Below are 18,413 nucleotides of genomic sequence, written 5' to 3'. Positions count from 1 at the left end.
TTTGTAGATATTTCCTGCATTGAATTACCACATCACCCTATTCCTGACGGTAAGTCCCATCTTATGCATCACATCAAAGGAAGTGGAGAGTGCCATTAGGAGTTTGAAGGACCAAAACGCGCCAGGACCGGATAACCATCCAGCAAACTTCTGGAAGATGAGGCAGTTTAAAGAACTCATTATCAACTGGCTGACAAGCTTATTCAGTGCCAGAGTTGACTCTGGCTCTGTTCCCAGTCATTGGACTGTAAACATCCTTGTGCCTATTTTTGAGCAAAATGACGATTCAGCAGAATGTGCAAATTACCATCCAAATTGCACCCAATTGTTACATGAGAAGATCTTTTAGAGTAGCCTTCATTATTGACTGGGTGAAATCGCAGGCATTATTGCTATCCAATGCATCTTCATTAAGGGTGCTGGAACAACTCATGCAATTTTCACTGCCAGAATGCTAATTGAAAAGCACTGAGAGCACCAACCGGCAGTGTACATTGTCTTCCTTTATACTGGAATTACTTTCAGCCGTGTTACTACGGCTTGTTGCTGTGTACGGTGTTGAATGTTGACAGATTTAGAGAGGTATGAAGTAGCAATTACACAACATGGGAATGTGTATACTTCATTAGTCGATGGGCATCGCAGCCGTCACTCGTGATGCATAGGATATGTCACCAATGTATGATCATGTCCTTTTGCAGTACCTGACGCAGTTGACAATTTCACTTAATGCTTTGAAATTACTTTACAATATCCACTATAAGGAACATTGAAGGTAATATACAAAAATTTTAAACTAGAAATGCTGCTGGGATGGGTAAAATTTCTGGGCATATACGAAAGTGAGTTCTTTGAGATATTGATTAGAGTATGTATGAAACAGCTATACCAGATGAATGAATACTTAGTGTATATAGAGAAAATGTGCTAAACTTAAAGCTAGTAATTACACAATAGTCGTCTTGACTTGTGTTGCATGCAAGCTCTTGGAATGCATGCTTTCTGATTATGTTATACACATTTAAGAAATTACCAACTGGCTCGATAGAAGGTAGTTCAGGCTTAGGAAATATTATTCCACTGAAGCTCATCTTGTGGATTCCAGCAGGATATAGCAGATATATTAGATTCAGGAAGTCAAATGTATCACGATTGACATATCTAAGGATTTTCTTAGGGTAGATCTCGGGAAACTACTGACAAAAAATTAGTGCGTTTGGGATAGATAAAACAATGGCTAAATGGGTGACTATAAAGATATGGCCAAATTATTAAACATTAAAAATTTGAGAATTGAACACATGAGATGTTACCAATTTTTTAGTTCATGACATTAGTACTTGGAATGCACCCCCTTAACTTTCATGAGCGACTTGATTAGACTGGGCATACCCTCAAACAGTATTTTACACTGACTGTTTAAATCGTCATCATGACACCACATCTGACCGAGCTTCTCAATCAAGCCAATTTTTGTCGTTATTTTTCTTTGGACTTTTCTTTGCTATCGGCTAAGGATATTCTATGGGGTTCATGTCTGGACTGTTTCTAGGCTTTGTGGCAAGGAGGCCCATCTTGCATAACAATAAATTCACTTTGGCCAAACTACTCTTGCACCTGAGCTACCAAACGGGTTCTTAATACTATACTGTTCACGTCTGATAGTTCCTTCTACAATATATAATCGTCCACGGCCATACCAAGAAAACACACTCCAGACCATCACTGAAGTTGGATGCCTCACTCAATCTGGATGGAATGCTTCTCCTTATCTTTTGACATATTGACTTGTCTCTTCTTCGACAGGAAATACCAATTCGTCACTGAAGCAAACCTGAAATAAATAAAACAAATAAGCCTCTCATTAAATGCAATAAGCGGTAAGGTTTAAAAGAATAATTTCATACATTTACTGTGCTGTACGGTTACATCACTTAGATTGGGTTATAATGGAATAATGAATGATAATTTAGGAATTACAGTAATTGTCATGGACTTACCTGTTTCCATTCATCAGATGACCAATTCTGGAGAGTCTTGGCACACTGGAACCTCTTTGCAGTCATAGCAGGAGTAAACTTCGCTTTGGCTTGAGGTCATCTTGCGTTCATTCCAGCATTAAACAGCTCTCGCCTCAGAGTCCTGGCTAATACAAATGATCCATACTCTTCTAATTTCTTACGTAAATCCAAACTAGTAACCTTGCGGTTGTTTACTGACAAATTAATCAGTTTTGCTTCCTCCTTGGGGTTGGTTTCTTCTTTTGCCCACAGTTTCCAACACGTTGTTGACATTTTGTCTTGGGCCGATGACCTTCGTTGTTAGGCCCCTTAAAACAACAATCATCATCATCATATTTTGCCTTCCCGTTATCTTCACATTTTAAAATTCTACTTACAGATTGCTGTGGTATTTGCAATTTAGAATCTATTTCTTTTTGTGAATGACGTTCCTCAAGAAGTAGCTCTCTGACAGTGCCTTTCTTGGCGAAAGGTATCTTCGTCTTCCCATAACCTCAAAATTTGACAGTTCTCTAGGACCACTCTTAAGAAATACAACTGAACTCCTGAATAGTATCAATAATACATGTAATTTACAGAATGCACAGTCTTAACAATAGGTCACATTATTTACTTCCAAACAGCAACAATATGTAGATAATAAAGATAAACAACAGAACATGCTCACTAACAAAAATGACACAAAACCATGTGAATAATGAAATTACATTGTGGTTCTCACTGTAGCCACTGTATGAAAAAATACAATAGTGTGGACCAGGATATCCCAAGTGGAAACTTTGCCTCCAAACAAGTTCAAGGATTAGGCTATAAAGGTCGATAGTTTACATAAAGGTAGAAATATACGTTTTTACCATTAAAATTTGGCCACGTCTGGTGTATTTCTACAAAATAGAACTCAGAGCATAGGAGTAGGTGCAGCTTTATTTGATCCTGTAACAATTATGGGATTGGGTCCCACAGGGCATTATTATGAGACCTTTATTCTCTGATATATATAAACAATATGTATAATGAACTGAAATAAGTGATGAGGCTCTTTGTAATAAATAAGTTTCAGGATTATGAGTAATTGAAAAAGACCTTGACAATATTGTAAGATGGACATCGGGCAATGCTATATTTGTAAACGTGGTGAAAAGTCAGTTTCTTTGTTTCACAAATAGAAAGAGTCCTCTCCAGTTTTATTATTATATTGATGGGTGAAATTTCTTCATGGGGATCTCTGTAAGTACTTCGCTATTCATAATAAGGATATAGCTTCATTATGGTAATCATTTAAACATATTGAAAATAAAATTTACAGACCTCTTAATATGATTATGAGGTTTTTTAGGGGTTGTAAAGGAGAGGGCATATAAATCTCCAGCAAAGCCACAATGAGAGTGTGAGACCATCACCAGTATTACTTGAGTAGAGAACAGGAAATGATCCACAGAAATAGCTCCATTTCTTGCGGGTGATTTCTAACAAAAGAGTTGTGTTACAGAGATGTTGCAAAGTTTCAGCTGGGGAGACTTGGAGAAAGGAGACAAGTTGTTTGATTAAGCAGTATATTCTGAGATGTCATTGGAGAGATGGCTTGGAATGACATTAGTTGATGAATACATTTAAATCATGTTCTTTAAGTCTAGGAAAGGTCGTAACATGAAGAAAGTTTGAATTCAAGGGGTCAAATTTTGGCAAATGTTCACTTATAGGAAGATGATTTAGTGATTGAAAAAATTGTTTCATATATTTCTACAATTTTTTTCTATTTAAACAACCAACAGCCCTAATTGCTGTGGTTTGATTGATTCATTGATTGATTCATTCATTCATTGATTGGGACATTAACTGATTTATGCTTTTGGTCTTAATGTGATGTACAGAGGGGAATGATGGATATATCTATGCTTATGATATAAGCATTGTCCACTTGTTCGGAAAGTGGTGGGAGTACTGTGGGATTATTTGATATTACAGTGAAGTGTTTTTGGGAAGAAAGTATATAGGAACATGGAAATGAACAAAGAGGTGACAAGTCAAGTCATGTGTAGGAAGATGGGAACAGGGGAATATGAATATAAGAGGATGAAGAAAATGGCTAGTCATTGTGGAATTAGGGATCAACGGAAAGAGAAACAGAAGCAAGGAATGGTATTGGGCAATGATTTGGAGATACTGCTTACTATTATTTAATTTCCTAAAATTGTACATGTTCACATACACGTATATGTACATATGCTCTGCTGAATATTCACAAATATGTAGGTGATTTTAAATTTACAAATTTGCAATGTTCCTCCCTTTCTATGCTACTGTGTCTACTGCTGTCCAACAGTGTGTTCCTTTTCATGTTCTTATATCTCATCAATTGTTTGAAAAGCAGTGGCAAAAGGGACTCAGGTTAAAACACAGCAGGTCATTGTGCAAGTTAGGTTCCAAAAAGGGTAAAAAATAAAATAAATAAGTAAATGCAATGTAAATTTTAACCTAATAGAATTTGTATAGTATTATTTGGAGTAGTTGCACAAGTGGTATGTGTGTTGATTATGTTTTTAAAACAGAAAATATTATGAGTAAGAGTTTGTAAATTCTTTACATTTATTAAGGATGAGCTGTGTGCTTAATAGAAAAAAATAGCAAAAATTGTATAATACTGTTTTTATGAAATTGTCTTCTTCTCTGTTCTTTTAAAATTTAATGCTTGATAATAATGTATTTTTGTGTACCATTTGCCACCAAGGTAGACACCTCTCTTGCATTCAATGGGATTTTCATTTTATTGTTCCTTTCCATTATATATATTTTAAATGGGAGATAAATTAATCATAGTCTTCTTGTGCCACTATGAAATTTATTTTCTCAGCTGTTTCTATTTTTGGCCTATATATTTTTGTTTCCTTACTTCTTTATTCTACTTTTCTTATTTCTTACTGACAGCCTTCCGAAGATACTAAGGAGGAAATATTCATAGAGGAACAAACTGATGATCAGCTGTTGCCATACATCAAAGAGGAAACAAAGTATGTATACTACAAGTCCTATACAATATGGAATATGTTGTACCTATTCACAGTTGTGTTCAGTTGTGGTTGGTTTATCTCCAAAAGTGGACATTTTCATTAGTTCAATCCTGTCTCTACAAGGTTACATTTAAACACTAATATGTTTAAATTCTATTGGTTAAAATTATCTAAAATATACAAGAACTTTAAGATCATTTTTAATGTTCCATCATGTACTCGTAGTTTTATTCAATATATATCTACAAAAAGAATCTTTGGTAAAGCTAGATATTTTTGAGGTGTATTTGTTTACAATACCTTTAAGCAACCATGAAAAAGTGTTCTTTCTTTCACTTTCTCTGCATCATTTGTTCATCACATTCGTATCATCTGAAATGCTATCTGAAACTATTGCTTCGAGATATTCTGAGTAATATTTTTATACGTTCATTCCAACAGTGACACACAGAAAAAGCGATATTTGTAGATTAAAACTTAAGTCTACAAATTCGAAATTGTTAAGTTTTATGTACCTTGTAAACAATAAATATTTAAAACTAACATAATCAGTTTCATTAATCAATATAATGATGGCTGAGTTCAATAATGTGATGACTCAAAGAATGTCATTTTGAAATTATTTGGTTAGATTCCTTTTTTCTGATCATTTCTGTTCTCTTGTGTGTTAAGTCAGATTCCTCCTTTTGTGGATGCCAAAGCAGATAATGTGTTGTAGAAATGAAACTTTGAGGTCAGTTATGCTACATCTTCGGTATCATAGTTTTCAAATAAAACTTGTGCATTGTTGTAAGCATAAAAAAATTGTGCTATTGAATTTATGTTCATTCCAGTGATGTGGTCACACTTTCTGATTCATTTTAGTGTTCATTGTCATTCAGGTGCTTCTAGTGTGTTGAATGCAAACATACTTACACAATTAGTATTAACTAATAAAATGGAAAGGTACAAGTGGAGTTTTAAATTTGTACAGGTTGCCTAAAAAAATTCAGAATTCTTCAAGTAAGTGAATTTATTATCTCATAAAAGTTGATAAATAGGCGGTACATTATTGCTTCACGTCTGTAGGTTTACCCTCAGAGAGCCCTACACGTGACCCCCGGGTGGTGCTAAGAAAGCAATAACTGTAGCTGCTGGACCTATCTTTTTTAAAGATCCTCCAGCAATGGCAGAAGTATTTCATGGAAACGGCTCTTCTCAGAGCTACCAGACCAGAAACATCGGACCTTTCATCCATGTTTTCGAGCTTAACGTAGAAAGCATCAGCAGAGCAAAATGCGGCTACCTATCCAAAGTTATCCTGAATAATAATATAGATGTTGTGGGTATACATGAAATCCATACAGCCAATGAAGAAGAGTTTCGGAAAAGGTGCCTCATTAATGGTTTCACAGCTCTTGGTGCAACATATCACAGTGCACATGGTATAGCTACTTATGTTCGTAATAATATCCAAGATGCCTCACTGCTCTTTCAAAACGAAGACGAAGACATCCATTGTGTTGCTGTGCGAGTGGCACATGTTACTATTTTTAACATTTATAAACCCCCAAACGCACAGTGGTCAGGTACCGTACTCCCGACTGCTCAACACCTTGCAGTTTATATAGGCGACTTCAACAGCCATCACGAACTGTGGAAGTACTCGAATGACAATGAATGAGTAAAGAAACTCGTAGAATAGACAGAAATGAACAATCTCCATCTGATTTTTGACCCAAAAGTTCTTGGTACTTTTCGGTCAGCTGCATGAAATAGGGATTTCAATCCTGACTTGTGATTTGTTAGCTGCAATGATGCAGGACAGCCCTTACATAGCAGTCGTAAAATGTTAGGACATTTTCCCCACAGTCAACATGGCCCCATTCTAGTGGACATTGGCATCAAAATTCCTGTTGTACGGTCAATACCACATGCTTGGAGGAAATTCAGAAAAGCAAATTGGTCAACATTCACCACAGAACTGGAAAAATGTGTTCGGTGGATTGCTCCCAAGCACAATTACAAGCGTTTCGTAGATGCAGTTACGATGGCGGGTAAGAAGAGTATGCCATAGGAAAGAATACATCCCTGGTTGGAATGTAGAGACTGATGCACTCTATAACGAATATCTGCATACTGGTGATGAAGACATAGCTGATGAACTTCTTTCCAGCATGGATACTACCCGGAGAGAACGGTGGATTGAGACAGTGGAGAATATCGACCTAACTCATTCCAGTAGAAGATCTTGGGGGCACCGCAGAAAACCTTTGGTGAAGCAACAGCCTGGAGTTACTCCGGATGAAGTAGCATCTCACATCGTCACAACTTCCCAAACTCCATCAGATAAGAAACATACCAAATACATACGGCGCCAGCTCCAAACTCTGGAATCAAGAACATCACGCACATCAAGGTATTCACAACCGCTTCCGGTGCAAGACATCAATGCTGCTCTCAAAGACGTTAAACCAAGTACAGCTCCAGATTTTGACGACATTCATCCAGAATTTCGCATTCATTTAGGGAAGAATGCAAGAAGTTGGCTGCTAAGGTTTTTTACCGACCTTCTACAGAACAGACAACTCCCGGCAGAATTCAAACGAACGAAAGTGATTTCCATCTTGAAACCAGGTAAGCCTGCCAATGACCCAAGCAGTTATAGACCAGTTGCCCTTCGTTTTGAGAGGATATTCCACAACAGAATCAGCGCAACTATTTTTCAGCGTATTACAGTTGATCAAGCTGGATTCAGGCCAAATCGCAGCTGCTGTGATCAAGTGCTTTCACTGACATTCCACATGGAAGCAGGTTTCCAGAAACAACTCAAGACCTCAGCTGTATTCATTGATCTTACAGCAGCATTTGACGCAGTCTGAGGTAAGGATTAATTTACAGGCTTCTCCGAATTGCACCCCGTAGGACCATCGTGCAGGTTATAAGCAATATGCTCAATGACAAAAGATTTCTAGTGTGTATGGGAAATAGTATGAGTAGAGAAAGGAGGCTCAAAAATGGATTACCTCAAGGATCGGTACTGTCTCCCCTACTGTTCAATTTGTATATCTCCGATCACCCAGAAACATCATCGCAAACATTTTTTTATGCTGATATCATAACACTAGCCACTCAAAATCGATACCTTAGTGTGACAGAAGAAGTGCTACAAAGAGACCTGATTTCACTTGAAACGTACTTCAAGAAATGGCAACTGTGTCCTAAATCTAACAAAACAGAAGTGTCATGTTTTCACCTGAATAATCGCCAAGCTGGCATTAAACTTCACATACGTTTTTGTCACCAAGAACTTCGGCATAGCAGCTATCCCAAATATTTGTGGATTACACTTGATCGCACACTATCTTACAAACAACATCTTATGAATCTGTCAAAAAAGCTCAAAACATGTAATATTATCCTTCAGAAATTGTATGGCTCAAGTTGGGGTTCATCAGCAAAGACTTTATGATCTGCTTTGGGACTGGTATTCTCGTGTGGTGAGTACTGTGCACCAGTTTGGCTGAATAGCCTATATACAAGACTAATTGATACTCAACTGAATGTTAGCTTGCGGTTAATATCTGGTACTATCCAGTCCACATCCCTTTATTGGCTCCCAATTCTGTCAGGTATAATGCCACCTGTTTTTAAAAGATAAAATGCTCCCATCCGAGAGTTCAAGAAGATAGAAATGAACCCTCAACTGCCTGTTTTGGATGATATTCCTGTTCTCAAGGTAACGAGGTTGGAGTCACGACCCATCTTTGCATGATGCTGTCGCATTGGCTGATGGGAATTTTCACCCTTTTGAAGAATGGAGAAGTCGCTGGAAAGTTGCCACAGACAGTTCCTTACACAACATCTTTTCTGGTGAACGTCATCTTCCACGTAAGATTTGGACCACTCTGAATTGGGTGAGAACAAATCATGGAGACGCAGGGATGCCCTTTATAAGTGGAAATATATCTCATCACCAGAGTGCGACTGTGGTGCATCTCGACAGATGATCCCCATATTGTAAGTGAATGTACACGACGTTCCTACACAGGTAGCCCGAGTGACTTTTTGGAACCAACAGAGGAAGCTATACAGTGGATCACTCAACTGGACATTCTGTTATAAAACATGTTTCTTGTCTGTGTATATTTGTAAATACTATATATTTGTGTCTAACTTGTTGCCCTATGCTAATAATAATAATAATAATAATAATAATAATAATAATAATAATAATAATAATAATAAAATCTACGTCAAAATAGCAAAAGAACTCCGCTAGAGATGGAAAACGGCACTATTTCACAGGTGCCCTCCTTCAAATACCTTGGAGAAATTATACTACCATCAGGATTAGACAGTAGTGCCAATGTAGAAAGAAACACCAAACTACATAAGGCATACAGACTGACGTGGAATTACTACAACAAAAGAGTCATATAGCGTAATGCAAAATTACGACACTACAAGACAGTTGTATTGCCCGAAGCTTTATATGCCTCAGAAACCATATGCTTAGGTGGTCACTCTAAAATTACAGAAATTGAAAAGCAGGAGCGGAAAATTCTCAGGAAAATTTATGGTCCTATGAGAGAAAATGGAATGTGGATTAAGAGGAATACAGCGGACCTCTACTCCTTCACCGACAGGTTTACTGATGCTGTACGGAAAAGGCGCCTTAATTTCTATGGCCATATCTACAGAATGAACAGCGACAGACTAACTAAAAGATTATTCAAAGTAATCAACTCAAAGAAGGTCAAAATAAAATGGCTAGAAGAAACTAAGGCGGACCTCCAAGAAATAAATATTACAGACGACATCATGGAAAATCGTGGAGCTTTTAGAACCAAAGTAGCTAATCATAAATTTAGGGAGAAACCAAAAAAGACAACTGGTAGGAAGTGGTCGACAGAACGCAAGATGCAACACAGTGCATTCATGAAGAGATTTTGGGAGGATAAGAAGGCACAAACCATCAAACCAACTAACAAGTTCAAACGCGCTCTATGAATGGGCATAACGAAGGAAGAAGAAGAAGAAGAAGAATAGGTAAATAACGTAGTGATATAATATTCTTTCAAAATTGTAATTATTGTCACTGACCTTACAAAGTACCACAAGTGTATGTCCTGTTTTAAAACATTTAATGCAGTCGTGTTTTTGAACTGTAGTTGTGACATTGCTAATTAATTTTTTGCTGTCACACCTTTGTTGGTTACTGTGTGCAGTGATCTTTGATAATCCGTGGGAAATGATTGTATAGTCTCGGATTGGTGCTCTTAACCAAGCGCTTGTATCAGCAGGTCATGCGATGGCTAGTCATAGCCTAAGGTTTGACTTCAAACCAGATTTGTGATGGAAACTATGAATTCTGAATGGTTTATTTGATTTTGTGAGTGGTTAGAGTCTTCTCGGCTCTTATGTGATGCACTGACTTGTTCCTACTGTACTTTCACAACTAGTGGCAAGAAATATTCATGTCGGTCCTCAGAACTACCAAGTACCAGCTCACACTCTCTGTTTGTTTGTAATTCGTGTGTAACAGGACACAATAGGCTACGTTAAAGAACAATCTTGTATTATGACGACCTGTAAAAATGTTGCTTATGAATCCTTTTCACACACAATCATATTTGTATTTTTGATGGAGTCTAAATTAGCTTTCTACTTTCTAAACATATTTTGTGCAGAGACCAGCGAAGCGACATGCATTTTATGTCTCTTCTTTTTTCTTGGCATATATGTCAGAGGACAGTCCATTGTCTACGTAGCTTAGTCCATTTTACATCATAGATTTTAGATGCTTCTGAAGGATTCAGTCGACCGCATCTTATCTGCTACTTCCCACTTTGTTTTATATCTCACCTCAGGCGCTATTGTTTCCTCACTCTCATTTCAGCAGTCTACAAATATCATGCCGCAACTGAAATGACTTCCTTTAAAATGTCTAAACTATTTGCCATGCCAGTTGGGTATTGAATTACATAAGAAAAGATTTTAAGATTCATAAAATTTCCTAATTGCTGACTTGTGAAAATACACGTATTTCTGTGGTTACCAATTAGTGATGAGATTACCTTCCATTTGTGGAGAGACACATCGTCCTGAGCTAAATAATTAGTGATAAGGCTTACTTCCGTTTGTGTAGAGACACATGGTCCTGAAGTAACCACTTAGTTATGTGGCTTCCTTCCAGCCTTAGAGCATTGAGTGTTATATGGCCCTCAGCTGACCACCTTGTGCCACTCCTCCATGGTCTTCATATTTATAGGCGTGATCGGGGTGAAAATAACAAACTGATTAATATGATCGTCTGCTGTCTATGACGTATGTAAGCAGACATATGAATTGCAAAATTCTATTCAGGCTAGTATACACTGATGGACTCCCCTCTTGTAGGTACTAATAGAATTTCACCGGATATTCTAACTGTCCTTCCCATTTAACACAGATATACCCATTTTTTTATTTTTTTGAGTTATAAGGTTTTCTTCACAATGCATTTATAGGAGTCACTTAAACATGAAATCCAGAAGCGTTCAGCCATTCAAACACTATTTTGTGAAAATAAGTTTTTATAGATATCGGACATGGGCATTAGGGGAGAAAATTTGAACATACAATAAACTAATTTGAATGTTAGGATGTGTAAAATATCCATTGCATTTCATTTTTGTAACAGAATATTCATCAGTCTGCATCTGGTGGTAGGGTCCGGTGTTGTGGTTCATTGACTCCAGTTAGATCAGTCTCGGGCCATGTCTGCATGTAGTCTTCCAACTTTCAGGCCGTAGTGCACTTTATCAGTCTATGCTGTCTGGTTCGTCCCTAGTGCCTCTTTTCACCGACTATCTGTGTAATAGTCTGACTTTCCCAATATATCGTCCTCTACACGCAACACATGCCCAAACCAGCCCACACGCCTTTCCCCAATTTTCTTCTGGATCGGTGCATTGCCAAAACGTTTTCTAATAACATCATTTGAAATGTGATCTAGTCTAATTATGCCAGCCTTCCACCTAAGCAACTTCGTATCCATGATGCTTAGTTGGCGTTCTACCTCTAGAGCTGGTCAGCATTCGTTGACCTAGAAAACGATAGGATGGATATCGATAGGACAGATATCAGTTCGGTAGAACTTAGTTTAGAGATGACCCTTCGTCCAAAGTTCGGAAGGGCGCCTGTTGTCATTCTCCACTTCAGTCAGGCTTTGTATATCCTTAATTTGACTTCATCAGTAAGTCGGCCATAATCATAGATTGTGGAGCCAATATACTTAAATATCTCTACTCGTGCTATATCTTCAACGTCAACATGCATGGTTCCAACTTCTCGACGATGTAATGCAATGTATTCTGTCTTGTTCTTGTTGAGGCGCGGGGCTTATTGCGCTAGTCGATTGTTCCAGTCTTCTGTTTGACGCTGCAGGTCTAGCTTATTCTCTTCAGCCAAATGATATCATTTGCTTAGAGAAGTGTCCATAGTATTGGACTGCGCTGGTTTGTGGTAATTATGTCCATCACAAGAATGAGCTGCAGTGGTGATAAGCCGGGGCCTTGATGGACTCCTACAGTTATGCGGAAGTCATCAGACGCTCCTGCGGCAGCTTGAACACAGCTCATTTTTTCTTTGTAGAGCAATTATACCCTCTCAGCAAGGTGCTCTGGAATGCCATGTACTCGTAGGGCTGACTGATTAGGTCATGAAGTACCCGATGGAAGGGCTTCTAAGGGTCCAGAAATTTGTGATGAAGCCTCTTATTCTTTTCACAGTGTTTCTCAAGTAATAGTCCGGCAGCATGGGTTTCTCCTATTGCGCCACAATTTTACACAAATCCAGCTTGGCTTGTTGTATGTTTGTCTAAATCGCTAATCCTTTTGTCGAAGATTTGTTCTAAGTCTCTCATTGCGAGGCTCAGAAGTATGTTCGGGCCGTGATTAGAAAAATCGGCAGGGCTTCCCCTATTTCTGAATTGATACTCCGTCGCTAGTCTGTTTGTTTTTGACCTTCTTTGATGATATGGTTGAAAAGCTTGCTGTAGCCACACTGCTGCATCCCCCCATTGAGAGAAACAAAACTCTGCTGGAAGATAATCGGGACAGATGGCTTTCTCTGGTTTCATTTCCTTCAGCATAGTCTGGACTTTAGTGACGTCATTTTCCTACGTTGGACCTTCAACAGCGGAGGTGATTAGGATTGGTAGATACGGAAATTCCATGATTGAGATGTTGTCATAATAGTTCCACCAGTGTACTCGCGCTTCCCGCCTGTCCAGTAGCAAATCGTCTGTTTCCTCATTGATGCCGTAAAAACGTTGGACTTCTGACGTTTTGCGATGGCTCGATTGACTACCCGTTAAAAATTCCGCTCGAATTCGCGCATGTCATGTTTCACATATAGACCTGCCTACCGGTTTGATTTTGTTACGCAAATACCTCCATTTTACGAGTGGCTGCCTTGTAGGCATTCCAACGAGCAAGAAACTCGTGGTACAGCTGGTTCTTCAACCGTACTGCATATTTAACATCTTCATTCCTTGGCCATATGTCATGTTTAATCCTTCGTTGTCGTCGCCCTGACTTAATTGTTCCAGGAATAGAGCGAAAGGCGTCTTTCAGTTTAGTCCGGCTCACTTCAACTATGGTGATTTGTGACTCTGTAACTTTTGCAACGACGTTAGTCTCCTTCTTCAGGGGCAACCATTTGATCCCAATTTGTCTATTTCCTGTGAAGTATTGGGCTCTTGGTGACTTTATCCACAGCTTAGAAGACTGGTCGTTGTTGCATTGCAAGGATTTAATAAGGGGCAACTGTTATCTCTAGAACATCTTCGATCTTTCACCCTCTCACAAGGATGTAGTCAATGCGAATTGGATGGGAGCCACTGTAGTACAGAGTAGATGACTATCACTCTTTTTGAACCGTGTGTTTGCGATGATCAGTTTCTGCATAATCGCGAATTTGTTGGGCATCGTTCTTTTCTCCATGTCCATGAACGCCATGGACTGTTTGTTCTTCTTTCCTCGGTCCGACACGTCCATTCAGATCAGCGGCAGCGGTCTTCATGTCAGGCAGTGCCCAGAACGGATCTTTGGTTTCCATGCGCACGTCAGTTTGTGGAGCGTTGCGCTGAAACATTGGAATTTCCTTCTCTCCCTAATGCGGACGAGTTGCATCAAGCGATTGTTAAACTTTTGCACCTCGGAGACTGAACCGTCAAATTTAGCTGATATGACAATGTCAACACCATGAGCTGTTCTTCGGTTTCTGTTGTACACCAGTTAGTAACCACACCTCTTTTCACATGACTTTTCTCTATTCCATATTTTTTTCCGCACCTCTCAGATGCCTACAAGCCTTCTCTCAAGTGCAGTGGCTTATTCGCTACTTCACCCAGGCATAATTCAATGATGGGATACAAAATGGGGGTACTAGCATGGTTAGCCGTCACAGCCCGTGCGACGGTAAACCTAGCATAGTTTTCATGCTGACTGGGCACTGCCAATGCCAATGCCAATGCCAGGGGCTGCACTAACCTTGGCTCCGATACCATGAGACATATTTCTGTAATGGTGTAACGGTATTATTTTACGGCCGGCTTGGTTTGAAGCATTTAAGGGCTCATGACGGAAGGTAGTAACGCAGTTGCAGACGTGGAGAACAGATGCCTTTTGCAGCCACTCCTCTAGAGAAGAAACGCTACCCTCTTATCTGCATTAACTTCCAGAAATTTAGTGTACCTCTTCCGCCATCTGGTCCCTAGTGAACGTCTCCATCTCCGCCAAAGTTGCCATTAAAGAATTTGTACATGTTTGGTACGCGAGAGCTTTTATATTTTGCTCAAGTTCATCGGCAGGCCAGCGGGGAACCCGTATCTGTCACCTGAGAAGCGGCACGTGTTACAGCAATATAGCTGGTTCGTGTACAATATTTATCAATGCAAAATGAAACATCATTTTACTGAAAACTAATTGTGAACCTGATAAATTACTTGTCACAGGAATCACGTATTCACGTAATTAAGAAGGGTTACTGGCTTTTGCACCTTTGCTTGGTGTGTTATGCCACAGAACGCATGACATACAATCCAGTGTCGTATTTTCTGCCCCCTGTTGTCTAATGGTGTCAACATCAATACCTTGTTTGATGATCAAGAGATTTAATCTGTCATATCTGGAATCAATGCCCCCCTTTCATTTGTCCACTTATTTTCTCCAAAGAGTGCAGTAACAATACATGGTCGAGCCTCCCATTACTTTGCTTGTGAGCCAGTCATGCATTCGACTGGGCCATGTGAATTCAGTTCATACAGCATGAACTGGAATGTACCAGTTCATGCTACGATATATTTTAGCCCGCGTGATCGATTTTCCCATGTGGCAGTTGTAAGCGGATCTCACCTTTAACCAAGAAATTTGCATTTCCCGCCCTTCTTCCGTAGAATATGTAGAACTACTCTGTGGTGGGGAGACAGGCTCAGAATTGGATGCTATCCAACTATGTTATGAATCCACTAAAAATAATCACGTTGCCCGTGATCTTTTGAAATAAATAGAATAATATTCCTTCTTTTACATAGCAGCAATATCCACTACGGTGCAATTCAACGTCTTGTCATCTCGAATTTTGGCTCAAGCCTTGATTTTCATGCTCCTTCTATCCGTATTGTTAAAGTAATACGTGTAAGAATATTCAAGGGCATGATAGGTTGCGTTTGGTTTCAAAATCAGGATATTAGAACATTGTAATAAAACGCTACCACCAAAGCCATATTCTGTGTTGCCTTCATAATGTCTTTAACAGCAGTGTCTTGAGGAGAAAAGACAGTATCAATGCTGGCGAGAGAGCCGTCGTATACTTGTTATATTTCAGCTTTTCCAGGATTTCATCAGGATTAGTGGCTTCCGTGTTAAATACAGGAATTAAGACGTAGACTGATGTAGTACATGGTAGTAAGTATGAACGTCCTTGTATAAACCTACCGTCCTATGTGTAGGTTGGCTACGTTTGCACATCAAAGATACATATTTTGGAAAAGCGACACAGTGACATAATAAAATGGTACAGTGATATGATAACAATGTACAAATACAATATGTATATTTGTGTGACAAAATAACATTCATAAAAGATTAGCCATGTTTCAACAGATCTTGCTGAATGTCGACAAACGTTCTCAACTTTATTAATATCTACAACACAGACATTCTCTCAAACAACCTCAAGAACAAGGTCCTTTACAAAAATTATTACTTGCCTGCGACAAGGCGCAGAGTGCTTCAACAAGATAAAAACTCCAAAGCATATGCCATTCTTTATGTAGGAGAACAGACTACGGATTTCGATAGAATTATAAGTGCTGGATTAAAGAGCTTGTATGAGTATTTACCCTTTTAGGCTGGACCACTTCTCATGCTTTCTTCAAAATTAACTCGTACATTTCTAAACCGTGACAAGTTTCTTGCTCGTGATATCGTGATTAAGAAAAGGCGCAACATATTCTCGTAAAAAGTGAGAGCTTTTGAAATTTAACCTCAGATGATGTTTCCTCTCCGGAATGTAATGTTTGAGTAAGGAGCCTTCTGCACTGGATATCAGTGATTGGAATGTCCAGTAGCAAATCCCCTGTGTGAGAGTTGTAGTGGATTTGGCTGTTGAACTAATGGTCACATGGTTTTAATTTGTCACTGTAGATCGAGACCCGAGGTGAGCTATAGAGATCATCAACCTCCGGACGGCGGATCATCTAGTTTTAGGTGTTGTGTGTGCAGTGAAGTCCTGGGTAGGAAGTTGGACCTCTTGCGACATCTGAAGAGACACAAGGAAGATCGACCCTTCAAGTGCGATCACTGCGGAAAGGTGTTATGTAGCCGAAGCAGCTTGTCGAAGCACCTCAGGATCCACCCGCTCCAAGCGTGCGGATTTTCTGATAAATGCTTTACAAAGAGGAAAATGCTGACAGAGGACACGCGAATGCATAAAGGTGGGATTATAAACGAATGCTCAGTATCTCATAAAAATTTCAGAAAAAGGCCGGACGTTATGCGGTCTCACACGAGCGAGCACCGATACTGGTGCAACGTCTGTGGAAAATCCTTCAGCTGGAAAAAACTAGCAGGTCACATGGGTATTCACACAGGCAACAAGTCTCATTTTTGCACTGTATGTTGCAAATCGTTTGTCAAGAAAAGCAGTTTATCTTATCACAAGCTGACTAAAACAGGAGAGAAGCCATACAGGTGCAATGTGTGTAACAAGTCATTCATAAAGAAAGGCACTCTTACTGATCATGTGCGGACCCATACAGGCGAGAAGCCATACAGTTGCAAAGTCTGTGGCAAATCATTCATACGGAGAGGTAAACTAACCGAACATATGCGGACCCATACAGGCGATAAGCCGTACAGATGCAATGTTTGCAGCAAATCATTCGTACAGAAAGGGACTTTAACCGGTCATATGCGTACCCATACAGGCGAGAAGCCATACAGCTGCAATATCTGTGGCAAATCATTCACAAGGAAAAGTAGGCTAACCGAACATATGCCGACCCATACAGGAGAGAAGCAGTACAAATGCAACGTCTGTAGGAATTCATTCATACAGAAAAGCTTTTTAACTGGTCATATGCGGACCCATACAGGCGAAAAGCCATACAAATGCAACGTCTGTAGGAAATCATTCATACAGAAAAGCATTCTAACCGGTCATATGCGGACCCATACAGGCGAAAAGCCGTACAATTGCAACGTCTGTAGGAAATCGTTCATACAGAGAGGTAAACTAACCGCACATATGCGGACCCATACAGGCGAAAAGCCGTACACCTGCAACGTCTGTAGGAAATCATTCATACAGAAAAGCAGTCTAACCGGTCATATGCAGACGCATACAGGCGAGAAGCCATACAAAATGCAATGTCTGTGGCAAATCATTCATACAGAGAGGTAAACTAACCGCACATATGCGGACCCATACAGGCAAAAAGCCGTACACTTGCAACGTCTGTAGGAAATCATTCATACAGAAAAGCAGTCTAACAGGTCATATGCAGACCCATACAGGCGAGAAGCCATACAGTTGCAATGTCTGTGGCAAATCATTCATCCAGAAAGGCAATCTAACCGGTCATATGCGGACCCATACGGGGGAGAAGTCATAAAGCTGCAATGTCTGTGGCAAATCATTCATAAAGGGAGGCAAACTTACCGAACATATGTGGAGACATACAGGCGAGTCATAAAGTGAGGCAAACTAACCGAACATATGCGGACCCATACAGGCGAGAAGCCAAACAGGTGCAATGTCTGTGGCAAATCATTCAGAAAGAAAGGCAGTCTGACCTAACTGTTCATATGCGGACACAAACAGAAGAGAAGCCATACTGTTGCAAAGTTTATTC

The 18,413-nt window shown here is 39.4% G+C and overlaps 1 pseudogene; it reads left to right on the top strand.

Annotated features, from left to right (window-relative positions):
* Positions 1 to 6,857: 6,857 nt before the first annotated feature.
* On the top strand, positions 6,858 to 18,173 carry LOC137503349 (zinc finger protein ZFP2-like; annotated as a pseudogene).
* The last annotated feature ends 240 nt before the right edge of the window (positions 18,174 to 18,413 follow it).

The sequence above is a fragment of the Anabrus simplex genome, chromosome X, assembly GCF_040414725.1.
Source record: "Anabrus simplex isolate iqAnaSimp1 chromosome X, ASM4041472v1, whole genome shotgun sequence".
Classification (NCBI taxonomy): Eukaryota; Metazoa; Arthropoda; class Insecta; order Orthoptera; family Tettigoniidae; genus Anabrus; species Anabrus simplex.
Note: the sequence above shows the minus strand (reverse complement) of the source record. Positions and strands in the feature narration are given on the sequence as shown.